This window comes from Megalopta genalis, chromosome 8, assembly GCF_051020955.1.
Source record: "Megalopta genalis isolate 19385.01 chromosome 8, iyMegGena1_principal, whole genome shotgun sequence".
In the NCBI taxonomy this organism is placed as follows: Eukaryota; Metazoa; Arthropoda; class Insecta; order Hymenoptera; family Halictidae; genus Megalopta; species Megalopta genalis.
In genome coordinates, this window is record NC_135020.1 from 19693327 (window position 1) to 19708808 (window position 15482).

Consider the following 15482-nt stretch of genomic DNA (forward strand, 5'->3'; position numbering starts at 1 on the left):
TACTTTCTCTCATTTCGGCGAAACGACTGCGAATCGCGGCAATGGACGTACCCAATCCCTTTGCAATCTTCCCCGCAGTTAAATGCGCCGTTCCATCAACTGCAGAACCGAGTGCTTCATTATCCTAGGTTGCTATCCACTGACCGCGTTGTTCTTGGCTCATCTCGGAGATTGACGCTATCCTTAAGAAAAAGTGACCCATCTTAGGAGTTAAGGAGGCTGCTATTCATTTTCCCCCGTGAAGTTCTTTCTCGGATGTTGCACGCTCGAGATGAGCGTCAATTGTTGCACGTATTATGCAGGCGGTTTGAGTTGCCTTTTGACAGAGCGGTAAAAGAAGAAGTTAAAGAAATGATTTGGAGGCAGACAGATCGAGCAACAAACAACGTTATGGTCAGATGACTTATGGTACATTCCGATTACAGTAAATTCTCCCTAATTTTTTTTTGAGCTTGTGAACAAAAATGGACAATTTAGGAGGAGGGGACACGATTATTAGAACCTTGCGGCTTAACAATTACAAAAACGAATTAAATGTTAAATAAAATGTTAAATAAATGTTAAATAAATAAATAAAAACAAAATTAAACGTTCGGATACAACTATTATAGTTATATTACAGTATTTCATTTCATTTCTAATTAGATTACAGATTTTTATGCAAATTTGTATTTTCACACGTCGTTTTAGAAAAATTGAAGTTAAAGAAAAGTTCCTTTTGTCGAATAGAAGATCGCCCATTGTAAACAGAAAATAAAAGCTATTAGATTTTGTTAATTCATACGTTTTCTCGCATTGCAGAAATCTACACGTGCCGCAAATGCATAAATTTCATATTCATCATAATACATGACTTAAGTCATCCGATATTTCTAAACTTAAGTTGGTCTTCGCTAATTTCATCATTATAATCCAATGTGGTGACCATCGCAGCAAACTGTTAGAATATTTTCCAGATCGTTAAAAATGTAAGCAGCAGAAATGGGAAAGTAAAGTTAAAGTAAGCGTATGTGACACGGTTGAATGTTTTAAGGCTGCATTTGCACTTCGGACACGTTCTGCGAGGTCACCTTTGTATTTTCTCTTATTTACGTTCATCGCCCTCGGCCCTACTTTTTGCACCTGGCTAAATGCTCCTTTGCGAACAAACATTATTATTATCGCTAAATTGCGGATTTTTAAGCAAAATAAAGTATTCTGTATGAATCGCAAGACAAATAAGTCAAGTATAATTTTGTTTCTGTAATAATTTTAATAAATTGCAATTAGTACCACCAATATTCTTTGTTTATTTTACTCTTTTTATTGTTAAATAAAAAGATATACTCAAATCATAATAATAATAATAATAATCTCAATATTACCCACCTATTTTTGCCATAAATGCATAAGATCTGCAGCTCGATTATTCGTAAAAAAAAGTCATAAAATAGAAAAATGAAAATTTGTCAGTTCGTAAAAGATATCGTCGTAGATGCTTTATGTGCGCGTTATGGGAACGGTTTTAACGGTGCGCAGAAATTACAACGCGAAACTGTTATCTCCTATCCGCCGCCAGATTTTTCAGCTAAAGCCAAGTCTCCGAGAAAATTGGCATACATTAAGCAACATTTGGAACGTTCGCCCAGTGTATCTACCTAAACCGTCGTATATTACATTTATAAGGATTTTCATGAGTTCTTGAAGTCACGTTTTGCATTCGCGCGCGAACACAAGCTTTATGAACTTTTAGACGCGAACGGCAACACTTTCTTAGGTTTACAGCGTCGTCGTCGTATATCTTGGGAATGTTCTTCGCGAGGGAATCCTGGCATCGCTCCCTCTTCCGAATTCGCCCTATGCCCAAAACCAAATTTCCTCGACGATAGAATAACTTATCCGAGGTCCCGAGGCCGCGCACTAAAACGTAGAACTCGCAACATATTTCAAAAAACAGTCTGATTAATTAAATGTCCGTAGTTCCTTCAAAGCTACTCCAAATTGATTATTTAATGGGTAAATTCACGTAAAAATGTCTAAAAAATAAATTTAAGATGAAACACTATTCACAGCTACATGTTTATGAATAAAAAAATGTATAAGATCATTGAAGAAAAATTCGCACATTGTTCTCTTTATGTTTAGTTATAATTACTATTATTATTATTGTTATCATTATTATTATTACTATTATTATTATTACTATTATTATTATTATTACTATTATTATTACTATTACTATTATTATTATCTTCTTTGTGGAGGAGAGGAAATGCTCTTGCGCACGGAGTGGGGGATTCCCCGCGTCCAAGATTATGTCAAGATCAGTTAAAAAGATTAATAATAATACTTACTATTATTATTATTAAACAATTCACTCCCTTAATATAAACCCCGTTATTATGAAAAAGTTTTCATGAGAAATTTTTATATAAACTTCATTGTTCGAACATACAACATAATAGAAATCGCACGAAGTTAAACTAAATTTAATCCTGTCGTTGTTATAAAACAATATACATTAATTACATTTATGGCTCAATGGTTCTAGTGTTTAAATAAAATGTTCAAGTTCCAGATTTCTGCTTCGAATAATTCAAACTATGTGTGCACGTCTAAATGATCAAAAATAGATGATTCGAGTTGTAAAATGTTCGAGTAAAGAGGAAGCATAGACCGTAAAACGTCCAGCTGAAATATTTCCTCGTTAACCGCGATCGATCGGGAGGAAGGATTAGGCAAGAAAATCCCAACAATGACTACGCTAATTAGTTCGGCAATGCGGAAGCTTAGCTCGAGGGAAAAAAGTATTTCTTCATAACCAGTTAAATCGGCGGATTTATGAGCGGGATTTTCGTCTGAATTTCGCAATCAGGCGGTTCCACTGGAACATCTTCCCTATTTTTTCGAATATTTGATTCGCGCCGACATGAATATTCACGAGTACGTCGCACATACGAGTTAACGGCGTTGCAACGCACGTATAAAATACTACGGGACTGCGCACGTTGCACTGCGTTCACGTGTTGAGCCGGCAGTTCTATTGTTTTGAGTAGATAATGCGGCTACATAAAACTCAGCTATTTACACAATTAAATCGCTGTGAAGTATGCTTCATTGAGGCGAGCACATTCAATTTTCCGCGAATGAATTACATCGAGAGCGGCCCACCGGTTTCATTTGTTCCAATCGAGGCGGTTATGTAACCGATCGTGCCTCCATAAATTGAAAATTTCGTTTTGGCGCTTTGGTGTGTTCACATTTGCACATTAGGATGATTGTTATTTACTCTTGAGGAAGATTTTTTTCAGAATCTTCTTTGCGACACCCTCCAATTAATAATTGATTGCTCGCTCATAAGAATCGATTTTTTCGAATATCTTCCAAATTGTTGGTTACATCGATAAATGTGTTAAACAAAATTTGTAGATCTGGACAGACTACGCCTCTTACGTCCTGCCAGTATTTTTACGTAAATCGAATAATCCTGAAAGAAAGAGAAAAGCCGGAATAAAATTGAAATTTTTGCTTCCCAATTATGGAAACTGAATATATTTGATCGATAAAATTTTTGAAACTGAGAATTATTGCAACAAAAGGTTTTAGTAAAAATATTCTGGTAATATATTCGTCGAAGAAAAGATAAATTGTTTATTAAATTTTTTATTTCTGTTTATTCGCAGAGACTTCAGTCGAGAATAACAGTTTTATTAAGGGCTAGGTTAAAACTTCAAGATACAGAAAAAATATTGACTGAAAACGAAGTTTTGTAAACTGACATAATAAGTAACACGGTTTTTTAAATACGTAAATATATATTATACTAAATAGTCGAAAAGTCTGCCTTTCTATGATTTTTATGACAAAGTCGTATATCTGGCATTACTTTAATCAATTGCACAGTATTTGAAGAGATTTAATAGAAAAGATATTTGGATATTTCGCGTTGCATATACTCGAGAAGGGTTTAAATCTGAATTTTGCAGAATCAACCAGATTATGGCACAGGTTATGGCAAGATGTGGCATTGTTTAGGACGATTTATTGTCCAGAATTTAATAAACGATTGCGGCTATCATGATGCCTTTAATTTTATAATACGATGCGCTAAATGTTCGTTGAATTTATTTACGACCCCACCAGTTGTCCAAGATTATCTCTATATTTTAGTATCACTTATCAATTAATGGAGTGTCGCGTCTTAGTTCTCACGATAATTCGCTACCATTGTCCCATATTCCATTGTTCCATTTATCAAATTCCACAACCGACAAACTAAGAAGAAGACACTTCTTTCCGTTGTTCTCGAAAGTGTATTATCGTTTCTTATGGAAATGAGAAACTGGAGCTGGAAATTCTCATTATGATAAGAGCTTCTTTACTTTTATTTACGAACACGTTCTCGGAACAACTCTTTCAACATTCTTAATTATGTCAAATGGATGATAAAACGACAGCTTCGCTATACAAATCGCAAGAAGTTCTAAAGACATAGTGACTGCAATCGGAGACTGTTCTTTTAATTTCGTTCGATACCGTTTAAGTTCGCAATTTGATTATATTCGACGATGGAGGCGCCATTAAAATTTATGATATCACGTTCTAAAATAATTTTTACATTAGCAAAGTTTAGATTTAAAAAGATTGTCAAGAGTGTAACCGTTGTGTGAATCACAAGAGTCAATTTCATATGCATAAAATGCACTTTTCCATGTAAAATAAAAATACTATAAATCAGAAAAATTATTTTAGATTTACAGTTGAAATAGCTTCGAGTGCAAAGGGTTAAACAAAGAACGAAATTATTATCTTGTTCCTGTTTGTTGTAATTTATGAAGAAAGTTTTTATTTTTGCATAAAACCCAGTTCCAGTGATTACTTCGATATCGTTTATAATTGCAAATGAAAGAGCAAATACATGAAATGAAAAGAAGTTAAATTCATATAAAACATAATTGAGGAATCGCGTAAATATTTCAAGTTTCTCCCCATTTGTAATCTAGTACATTAGAAATTTCTGACAATCTCTACGATCTTTCGTTACATGAACTTTGGGCAATTTAAAATCTTCAATGGTCGCCCTCTAGCGCAATAATTTAATAATCCATAGAATAAATGCCTAACTATGCAAGGTATCCCATAATTATGTCGATATCCAAAAAGAGATGATTCCTGAGGTCATTTGAAGTAACTTTCTCCTTAGCGAAGATGTAATCCGCTGCTTTGTTTATGATTTATTCGCGAAAAACAGTGACCAATGAAAGGCGAGCTCGGCTGTCACGCGGTGGCCGAACCAACGAGCAAACGAAGCCCAGTTCCGGTTATTGGCTCGACCGCCTCTCGGCTCCTGATCTCGCCTCTCATTGGTCACTGTTTATAGTTAATATCTCGTAAACAAAGCCACGATTGCATATTCCAGAATGCATTCCAGAATTGCATATTCGCTAAGGAAAAAGTTACTTTAAATGACCTCAGGAATCACCCCTTTCCGTATGTTAACATAATTATGGGACACCCTGTATATTTTATAATACAACAGAAAGAAAATAAAGAAACAAGGTACATACGTACAAGAACGTTCTCCATAAGTAATCAGATTATTTCAGCTTATTTAGTCGATAATTTTATAATACCTCGGAGACTAGAGAGAGTAAGAGACTATTTTTCGAAATTTTGAATTGAGAGTTCACTCACATGTTAAACTAAAATGAAAAACGTATTATAAATTAGAGTATTCTACGAAATTATTTTCAATAAGTGTCAATCCATCGTAACATAACACGAACGTATGATTAAGGATGCCTGCTAACAAAATCTGTTCTTCCGTATCAGATTGCAATAATCGTTAATAGTCGAGCACAAAAAACAGCTGTTTTATAATAGTTTATAAAAGTAACAATCAGACACTTATTCTGATAACATATGAATTGAATAAATAACTCATGAATGTATCTTTACAATATGAATAATCGTAAGTTAAAAAATTAGTGAGCCGTCATTTTGACGGGTTCCGTAAATCTAGTGTTAAGTATAACCAAAGATTCAATCATAAAAAATTAAAAGCTTGGCAATTCCTTATCATGAATTATACACTGATTAGTGTAACGTATGACCATCCTTGTTGCAAATGCATAAAATCCACGATCTACTCATGAAACATTCGAAGCTATCCACCTGAATTTGTACCTACTTCTAACACACTCGATCCCATCGCCAGATACCGATGAGTAATTGCGATCTAATTGTAATAATCGAACGGGAAAAACATCCGGCGTGCTTGAAGCGCGCGCACCATCGAGCGTGTATCCGATTCGATTTCGCCAGCCGGTGGCAGCAAATAATCGGCTCGCCGCGCCGTTGGCCATTCGAACACGGTTGCAGCGACGCGGCCGTAATATACAATCGCGTTCGAACGCTTTTAATCACGGCGCATGCAACACCGCACAGGTGTACACGTACCTGAGCATCCGCGCTGTTCGTCCGTATTCGTTACGTGGACACGTGCGCCAGCCGCCGATCAGGATCGCTTTCAAGCTCCGACGCGACCAGCACTCCGCGTATTACACGCGCCGTTTTCGCTATTCCCCGTTCAGTGCTCCGCGTTCCGGCCTCGATGATCCTGATACACGCTGGAATCCTTGGACGGCCGTCGATCGAACCGCACTCGACGACCTCAGTCCGACTTGCTTCTGCAAACACACGAATTCGCACGATCGAACTGCGCTCTTCCGCGAAACGTTCGCTTCGCCTGCACTCCGCGACAATGCTACGGGACCATGGGACTACTATGGGACTACCATGGGACCATGCAAATCTGCTTGTACGAGAAAGAATTTCTTCTTGTTGGGCGCGTTGTGAACTCGTGTTCACCGAAATTCGAGGAAACTATCATTTCTATAAAGGGAGAGTCCCAAAATTATGGTATTTCCGGGAAATTATGGGTTCCTGAGGTCATTGGAAGTAACTTTTTCCTTTACAAAATTTTTCTCCGAGGCATCGTTCACGAGTTATTAACAAAAAGACTGTGACCAATGAAAGGCGAGTTCGGCTGGCGCGAGGCGGTCGAGCCAATGAGCGGAATTGGGCTTCGTGTGCTGATTGGCTCGGTCGTCTCGCGTCAGCCGATCTCGCCTCTCATTGGTCAATGTTTTTCGTTAATAACTCGTAAACAAAGCCGCGGATTGCAATTTCGCTGAGGAAAAAGTTACTTCAAATGACCTCAGGAACCTATCATCATTTAGTAGTGGTACCAAGAAGTACCATAATTTTGAGACACCCTGTATAATTTCTGATACGGTAAAACTTGGATTATCCAGTGTAGCCTAGGAAACGAGAGTATTTCAATAACAGAACCTGCAGTAGGTTAGATGTGCCAGTTACTGTCCTCTCAAGGGGAGGTTCCGATCTAGAAGATCTAGAATTTCTAAGAGATCGATTTGTTTTTTTCGTTTTTCACTTTCTATGACGATTCAAGAATACGTAGTCGAAAGGAAATATTAAAATTCTAAAAATTACCAAAGTCTTGACATACAAATGAAACAGAATTTAACGCGTCCGTAAAATACTATTTAATTTAGCTCAACTGAACAGTTATGTGCAAGCTGAGAAAGAGAAAGTTTTATCTTGAAATTTGGATCACTGAATCGTGGATGCAACTTTGTTATTGCTACTGTCGTGAAGGTGGGAGCGTGGGGCATCTTGAACATTGTAAACAAACCAGAACCGACGCAACTGAAGCAACTGAGTAATCTAATAATATACTGCACGGCGTTCGCCGAAAACAGTTCTTGACGAGTTAGGCTCGTCAAAGTCTACAGTGGCGCATGAAACGAATAACGACCCCAGCTTGTCATTGTATGTGAAGGGGTTTAGCAATCTAAATAAATCTTAACACTTTGATAGCCTCACCAAAAACCTCAAGATTTTCGTAAAATTAAAGTATGTATTTAATACAATCGAATTAAAATTGCAAAGCGAAGTTATGTGACATCAATTGCTTTTTGTTTAGCATTTTTAACTCTTGTGAATCTCAATAGAAGATACAAAAGAATATAGAAATCTCAATAGAATTGAGAAACTAGAATGGATTAGCGTGAAAATGAATTTTTAAACAATTCTATCTCCCACATATGGTTGACGCGGCAGTCAAAGTGTTAAGAAGAAACATTAGGGGCGATGCACGGAAATCGGAACTGCGGATCAGACGTAAATATCTTTTTTCATCGGATCTTTCATCGCGTAAATTTTTAATCGCGTTTCTCTCGAAACCTCATTTTTCAAACTGGTGGGTTAAACGATAGATCTCGTTAACTGATAGATACCGTTGTATTCGTAGATTGCGTAGAATATATGTTACATGTAGATCGAATTTACACATGCAACGTGTCCGTGTGACAAGGAATTCGAATATCGGAGGTTCGGATAGTCGAGATTCTTTCTTATATCGCAGGAGATCGTCACTGTTTTATTCCGCACCGTTTGAGAGGGTTCACTTCTAATGTCGTCTAACAAACGCTATTAGTTCGTGGAAATTCTTTCGCCGTACGCTGGAATTTCTAATAGTCACTGTACATCACAGAAAACTTTCGTTCGCAATGCAGTGCAGCGAATGATAAAGAGCACGGACACAGGAGCATACGCTCGGAAAAGAATGTAGACACCAAACAGGCTTTGCACGTCGCGGAATAGAGAATAGGATTGCTGTTGCTATCTGCAACATTCGTCCACGTTACTTTTGAGAAACAGCAAAAATCTGGTTTGCATTTTGATTCCATCAGCACCCTTTCAGCAGTATTGCAATGCGTATAAAAGTTTCGATTTTCCCAGTGGAAATTATATGTTATTGTATCCACAATGATCACCGTCGGTAATTCATCGTTTGTTTGCTTCTCCGTTTTACTTGTATCATATATAATCACGAACAACCGTTAACCCTTTCCGTACCTATGCGAGTAATACCAGACCAATTCGACGAATTTGCTAAAGTTTGGGAATAAGCTCGTGAAAACCAAAGTATAAGAATGATATTTACAAAATTCAAAAAGAAGCATATTACGAAATAAAGGGAGAATAAAGTAATGCTAATTGTATTTAAATATCTGTTGAAAATCATACAACTAACATAAATATGAAACAGTATGAAAAAGAGAACAATCGATTCTCTTTTTAGAAACAGTATTTGCACATAAGGAAAATGATCGTTTGATCGTAGCTTTATGTGGATCACCTAGCATGAAGTATAAATATTGCACTTTCGATCACTTATAACAAAATAACTGATATCGGATCAGAAAACTAAAGGATAATGCCATGATGCGCGCGGCAAGCGTCAGAAGGATCTGCTGCAATACAAGCGAATTGGAGTAGCTAATATAACGTTACTGAAAAACAAATTTTAGTATTATTATAAATATTTATATTTCGTTGTCTGGCTATTGAGAATATGTAATATTTACTTATTATTACCCGCACAAATTATTTATTTAGTATCGATGCTCACTAATGCAAACACTAATGAATGCCGAATAGTCAGAGACGCCATCGAATACGCAACGATATATCGTCGTTCGGCACTAAAAGGGTTAAAACACAGAACCTGCTGCAAATAATGGCTTACGTACAATTTCATGTTTCCAACGTCGTATAAATTTCATAATTTACTCGATTTTCAGATTTCAAATGATTTTTTAATCGATACGAATATCCCGGAGGCAAAAGCAAAAAGCATACATACGTAATCAATAAATATGTTCGTTTGCTGGTGAAAAAGCCCAACGAGCCGTGAAGTTAATTAATTCACGTTGTAGATCGTTAATAACTCTTGCACCAGTAATCGTTGCATATTTAACCTTTCAAAACGTAACATATGCACACACACGTGATGAATTTTATGCGCCAGTCCGGTGAAACGTTCGAAGCCGGTGCGTAAGGAAACAACTGTTTACACCGAACGTTACAATGCACGGCTGATATCTGATTATCGTTTGTCGAAAAACGGACGGTACGTTCACGGGAAAGTGCGCATTTCACGGATCCACGCGTAATTGTCTGCTCTACACACCGATCGCCGGCAGTGCGATTGCGAGATTGGTCGTTCTTGCGAGCGAATCGAATAGAAACGAAATTAGAGGACATTTTCTCGCGAGCAAATAAAGCTTGAAACTCAACTACACTAAATCCCGTTGAATCTCCTCACCGGTTCGAAGACTTTTACGCACTGCAAACCCTGGTTTTCGTTATCCCGTTGTCGCGACGGCCATTCGAACACAGAATAAACCCTGGCAATCGACTAATCTCCGTTCACTAAATCCTGACTAAACAGTCGGTCCAGCGGGTTCCATTCGCAGAACACAGAAATCCGTATGATCGCGTTGCCTTCGGATGCACGCACGCACTCGCATCTCGCGATTGCTCCATTCGGATCTTCGAGATACAAGTCTAGGAAGTTCGCAGACAACGAGCTAACGATGTAACCGAGACGCGTCCCGGCCGAGCAAAGAAAGGTGAACGAACCGTGGCTCACCTGCAGGAAAAGTTCATCGGCGAGCATCTATTCCCTGCGTCAGGTTCGCCGTTTCCACTCGCAGGTCCCGGCTACTCGGCCGCGTTAACACCTCCTCGCATTCTTATTCCGCCTGGGCCGGTGCTGATGCCGAAGGCCGAGCCGAATCCCTTAACCGCCGGCGCAACTTTATTGCACGTTACACGGACGATTCGCGAGCACCGCGGCAAACAGTGAACGCGGCTCACCCGCGGCCACAATTTCCCCGAGTTTTCCGGTGCTTCTAGCGGAAAACAAGCCCGGACTTCGCGGACTATCGGGCAACTTCGTCGAACCTCCGCTCGTGGCACGTCATGCCGCGAACCGGAAAAAAGGGAAACAGTCAATCTCCCTCGCGGCCTGGACCGATTCGTACCTATTCGAGCAACGGGTATAGGTCCTCTCGCTGCTCCCGCTGTATCCAGGTGCTCCGATCTGATAGCAAACTCGTCCTCGGCAGCATTCACAGGCCTAACCGCGAGCGTGTTCCCGAGCTAGTTGCAGGAACGACATCGCAACGAGCGCGGACCATCGAAGGAGCCGTTTTGGTGTCCCGGTGGAGAAACTCGCCCGGTCGTCTTTCGATCGACTGTCATCGGTCCCACCGGAAGTCGGAGCAGCACCTGGACGATAGTCCGGCTCCTGGAAGGGTCGCGAGGAATGCCCGAGCTACCGGAAGCACCGACCGGCCGGTTCCTCGTGGATTCTAACTTGTGGCTCGGTCGTGGCGCGAGCGGGCAAGAGAGCCTCCAGGGAAAAAGTGAAAGGGAGAGAACGAGAGAGAGAGAAAGAGAGAGAAAGAGAAAGAGAGAGAGAGAAAGGGAGAGAGTGCGTGTTACGAGGAAAAGGAACGCGAGATAGAGGGTGGACTGCACCTCTCGCCGGGTACCAGCCAGGTCAGCGACCGTGTCCTCGCTCTTTCGAATGTTTTCTATCGGCGGCGCGCTCGCGACTGGGATCCTGGATTGCGGATGAGAGCGAGCTCTCAAGAATCAACACGCAGGCGCCGTTCTCCGTCTTCCTCTCTCCTTTCCCGGCGCCCTCCCCCAACCCCCTCACGCCGACTATACCCGCCGTCCTCTATCAATCCTCCCTCCCCGGTTGTTTCACGGAACGCACAGCATCCCTCTTCCTCCTTGATCATCCTGCGCCGTGTCGCCCTCCTGCCGCGACCTGAAGCTTCGCCTGCCCTACCCTGTTCGGCCTACCGCCCCTGCCAACCTGCAGCTCCTTCTGACCTGCATGTATAAACAGCTGTTTTCTCCTGTATTTACCCTGCTTCTTCTTCGAACAGCCCCGCTCTCTTTCTCCCTCTCTCTCTCTCTCTCTCTCTCTCTCTCTCTCTCTCTCTCTCTCTCTTTTCCCCTGCCGGTCTCTATTCAGTCTCGCCCAACTGGACAACGTTATCCTCGCCCCCTGCCGAGCGGCTCGTGGCTCGGTTAACCGGCATCCCGTGTCGGATCGCAATCTTAACAAAGATCGAACAGGTGCTCCGCGCAGTGTTGGGCTACCTCGCGATCGTCCCGAACGCACCTGCCGGGTTTACATGCCCCACGGAGACCAATTTGCCCACGAATCAACGGCGAAATTAGTATTTCGAGGACGAGTTATGAACGCTTTGACCTTGAGCTCCCTGAAATTAATGGCAATTTACGTATGCGAGCTAGCGATAATTGAAAATCGTGCACTAACGCGGGATTCTCTATCGCGAGTCTTCCGAACGGATATCTCGATTGAAGAATCGCCTAATTTAATATTTTAACCCGTTGTACTCCGTTGTCCCCTCTCAGGGGACATCGTAATTCTAGCATATGACTATATGCCGGTATATATTAATATGAATACATAGTAATGCTAGGATAAAAGCGTTAACTTTTTTATTTCTAATTTTTTGCCACGAATCGAAACCAATTTGGAAGTTACGTGCCACTATTCGAAGGCAATTCGGAGGCCACATGACACGATTCGAAGGCAATTCGGAGGTCACATGACACGATTCGAAGGCAATTCGGAGGTCACATGACACGATTCGAAGGCAATTCTGAGGCCGCCAGCTGCGATTCAAAGACAATTCGGAGGCCAAAGACACGATTCAAAAGCAATTCGGAGTCCACATGCCACGATTCGACGGTCACGTACGATGTGCTCTCTGAGGGGACATTAAAGTTTACTGTATTGGAATGCTTTAAAATTTATCATACTGTACAAAATTATAAGAAATAAAATGTTGATTTTTTTGCAAATATATGTTCCTCGATGTCTAAAAATTCATATAAATCGAATATCATTATAATATCTCGCTTGGTTCCAAAGGTTAAATTTATATTATATATAATATTCTCTAGTGCGAAGCTCGATGTATAATGTTTCGAGGCTGGACGCTGACTTACTATTCACGCGTGGTCGATTTTCCTCGCGCAACACTCTTAGTCAACATTATGTTACACCGGCTGGACTTTATTTCCTCTTCCAATTATCCCGGACGAGCCCGCAAATGTGGGATTCTTTAATCGAGATATCCGTTCCGAAGACTTTCGATAGGGAATCCCATATGAATTTTGAACAATGTTAAAGATCGGTTTTTTGGCAAACATATCTACTCGGGCAGCCTGCCAACGAAGTACAATCTACAAAGACGTCTTTAATTAACGGTTTCAAGCAAACACGTCGCGCCTCGAGCGATTTTCTTCTAATTTAACCGGGGGCGATCGCGGAGGATCCGTGCCGCTTGAAAAACACACGTCGCCACGTTAATTTCGGTGTTTTCTTTGCCCGGTTCCCTTTAGGGCGAACAAGAACGAGGTAAATACAGCTTAGCGGGAGAGTTTATTCTTCCAGAAAGGCAAGTTTCCGTGCGGCCGATCCTGAATAGTTTTGTGCTACTCGCTGACCGCGTTCTATCTTCATTTTTCTACAAATACTCGCCCCTTTGTATCAGGCTTCGTCTTTTCCCTTCGGTCATATCCGTCAGCTATCATCCTACTCGTCTCTCTCTCTCTCTCTCTCTCTCTCTCTCTCTCTCTCTCTCTCTCTTGTTCCCTTTATGTGGTCCCGAGCCGTTTCAACATTACCGGCTATGAATATGCGTACGCCTGCTTTTTACTCGCCTCGCATCTTGCTCCGTTGTCTTTTACCGCGTTCCTCCTGTTCTTCGGCCCTTCACCCGTCCCTCTTCGCGAATTATGTTCAACCGGTTATTGTTGTACACGCCGCTCTCTTCTCTTGAATAATTCAATTGTAGCCGGCCCGACCATGCACGGACTCGCGCTACTTACCGGCGGGCTTTACGCTCCTTTTTCGGTAAAAATGTCTTCTCCCATTCCGATGTCCGGCCGCGTTGGTTTACGGCCCCCTAAAACCTGCTGTTACACGTGCTCCTCGCACCTTCTCTTTCACTTTACCTGATCTCGCTGCACGCGCGCTATTTCCGGTAGTTCCACTTCATCGACAACGTCTTTTTTCGCGCATTGAATCTCCATCGACTGCTTCCAGACCGCGCTGCACAGTGGTTTCGAGACTTGAAGACTTAGTCAGGACGCTTAGAAATGACTTTTCTCGTAGGTTCGTTGTTTAATGTTCTTTATCGATGTTCGATGGTGGGGTGTAGAAAACAAAAGTAGTCACATTTTTCTGCCTGAGTAACAATTACGGTGTAGACACATAAGTACAGTAATTTCTCCCGGAAATGCCAAATTTCGGGTTGCTGTGAATTTCCCTATGATAGTTTTACGCCTGTATAATTTGTGGCTACGTCGATGTTAAGGGTCGACGGAGTTGGTCGCGCGTGTTGCGGCGCGCGACGCGATTCCCGGAAGACAATACTATAGTAAATGGTCTGTTTGGGTGTAAGTCGTGCAAGAAAAACCGCGGAGCTACAAAGTACGTGGTAGGTACTTGGTACGTAACCGTCGAATTGTGGCATATGGACTCCGAATTGCTTTTGAATCGTGTTTTTGGCCTCTGAATTGCCTTCGAATCGCGGCAGGCGGCTTTAGAATTGCCTTCGAATCGTGTCATGTGGCCTCCGAATTGCCTTCGAATAGTGGCTCGTGGCCTCCAAATTGCCTTCGATTCGTGGCAAAAAATTAGAAATAAAAAACTTAAGTCAACGTTTCTATCCTAGCATTATTATGTATTCTTATTAATATATACCGGCATCCTGGCCGCTGCCTTTTTTGCCGACTGTCCCGAGTTTCTATAAAAACCAATCTCTAGGATAAATTACTGTACCCACGTGGAGATTTAATAGACTTCTACGATTGTTAAATTTTCGTATATTTTAATCAGAAAATGGTACCTTTTTTTATTGAGGATTCATAAGCACCCCACGTGGGTAATCCTAGGTTAAATTGCTCGATTTAGCTGCCGTTCGAACGAGACCAGAATGTAGACAGCGTTCGAAAGGCAGATTATTTTATTTACAAATTAATTTGTATCGCCCTGCGTGTAAGACAACGTATTCATGTTAGTAGTCTACATCATGTTTCAATCCAATATTGTTAACCCCTTGGGTACATTTGACGATTGAGACGATTTTTGCCTAAGTTACGGATGACTAAGACGTCATAAAATGTCTTTAAACTAAGACAAAATTAAACATATACATTCCTGTTCATGGCAAGAGTGATTCGTGTGAGAGAACGTTTAATTAATAATTTATAGACTTAAGACATTAAGTCTACAAGGCTTTAGTCAGATATAATGACTTTAAAGAGTTTTTCAAGGCAGACGTTTAAACAACATATGAAGGTTACATATCCGTTTAAATAATTTGTTTACATTTTACAAAATGTCCACCATACTGAATCCACCATTTTGCTTTCTCGAAGTTATAACTTCGGATTCGCAATGGGCGATCGTGAATATCTTATACTATAATTTCGCAATTAAATCCGGGTCGTCTTTATGTTTTGGCCACATTTTCGGAATTTGGGACCACTGCGCTAGTACTGCTTTGTCAATA

General features: G+C 40.8%; 1 long non-coding RNA gene across 1 annotated transcript in view; it reads right to left on the reverse strand.

Annotated features, from left to right (window-relative positions):
• The window catches only part of LOC143259903 (uncharacterized), a 131514-nt gene extending 120061 nt beyond the window's left edge, over nt 1–11453 (reverse strand). Inside the window, exons 1-2 of the long non-coding RNA XR_013033946.1 lie at nt 10502–11453; nt 6439–6668 (exon numbers count right to left, since the gene is read on the reverse strand). This is a non-coding gene — a long non-coding RNA (uncharacterized LOC143259903). The remainder of the gene's footprint in view (nt 1–6438; nt 6669–10501) is intronic.
• Nucleotides 11454–15482: the final 4029 nt, after the last annotated feature.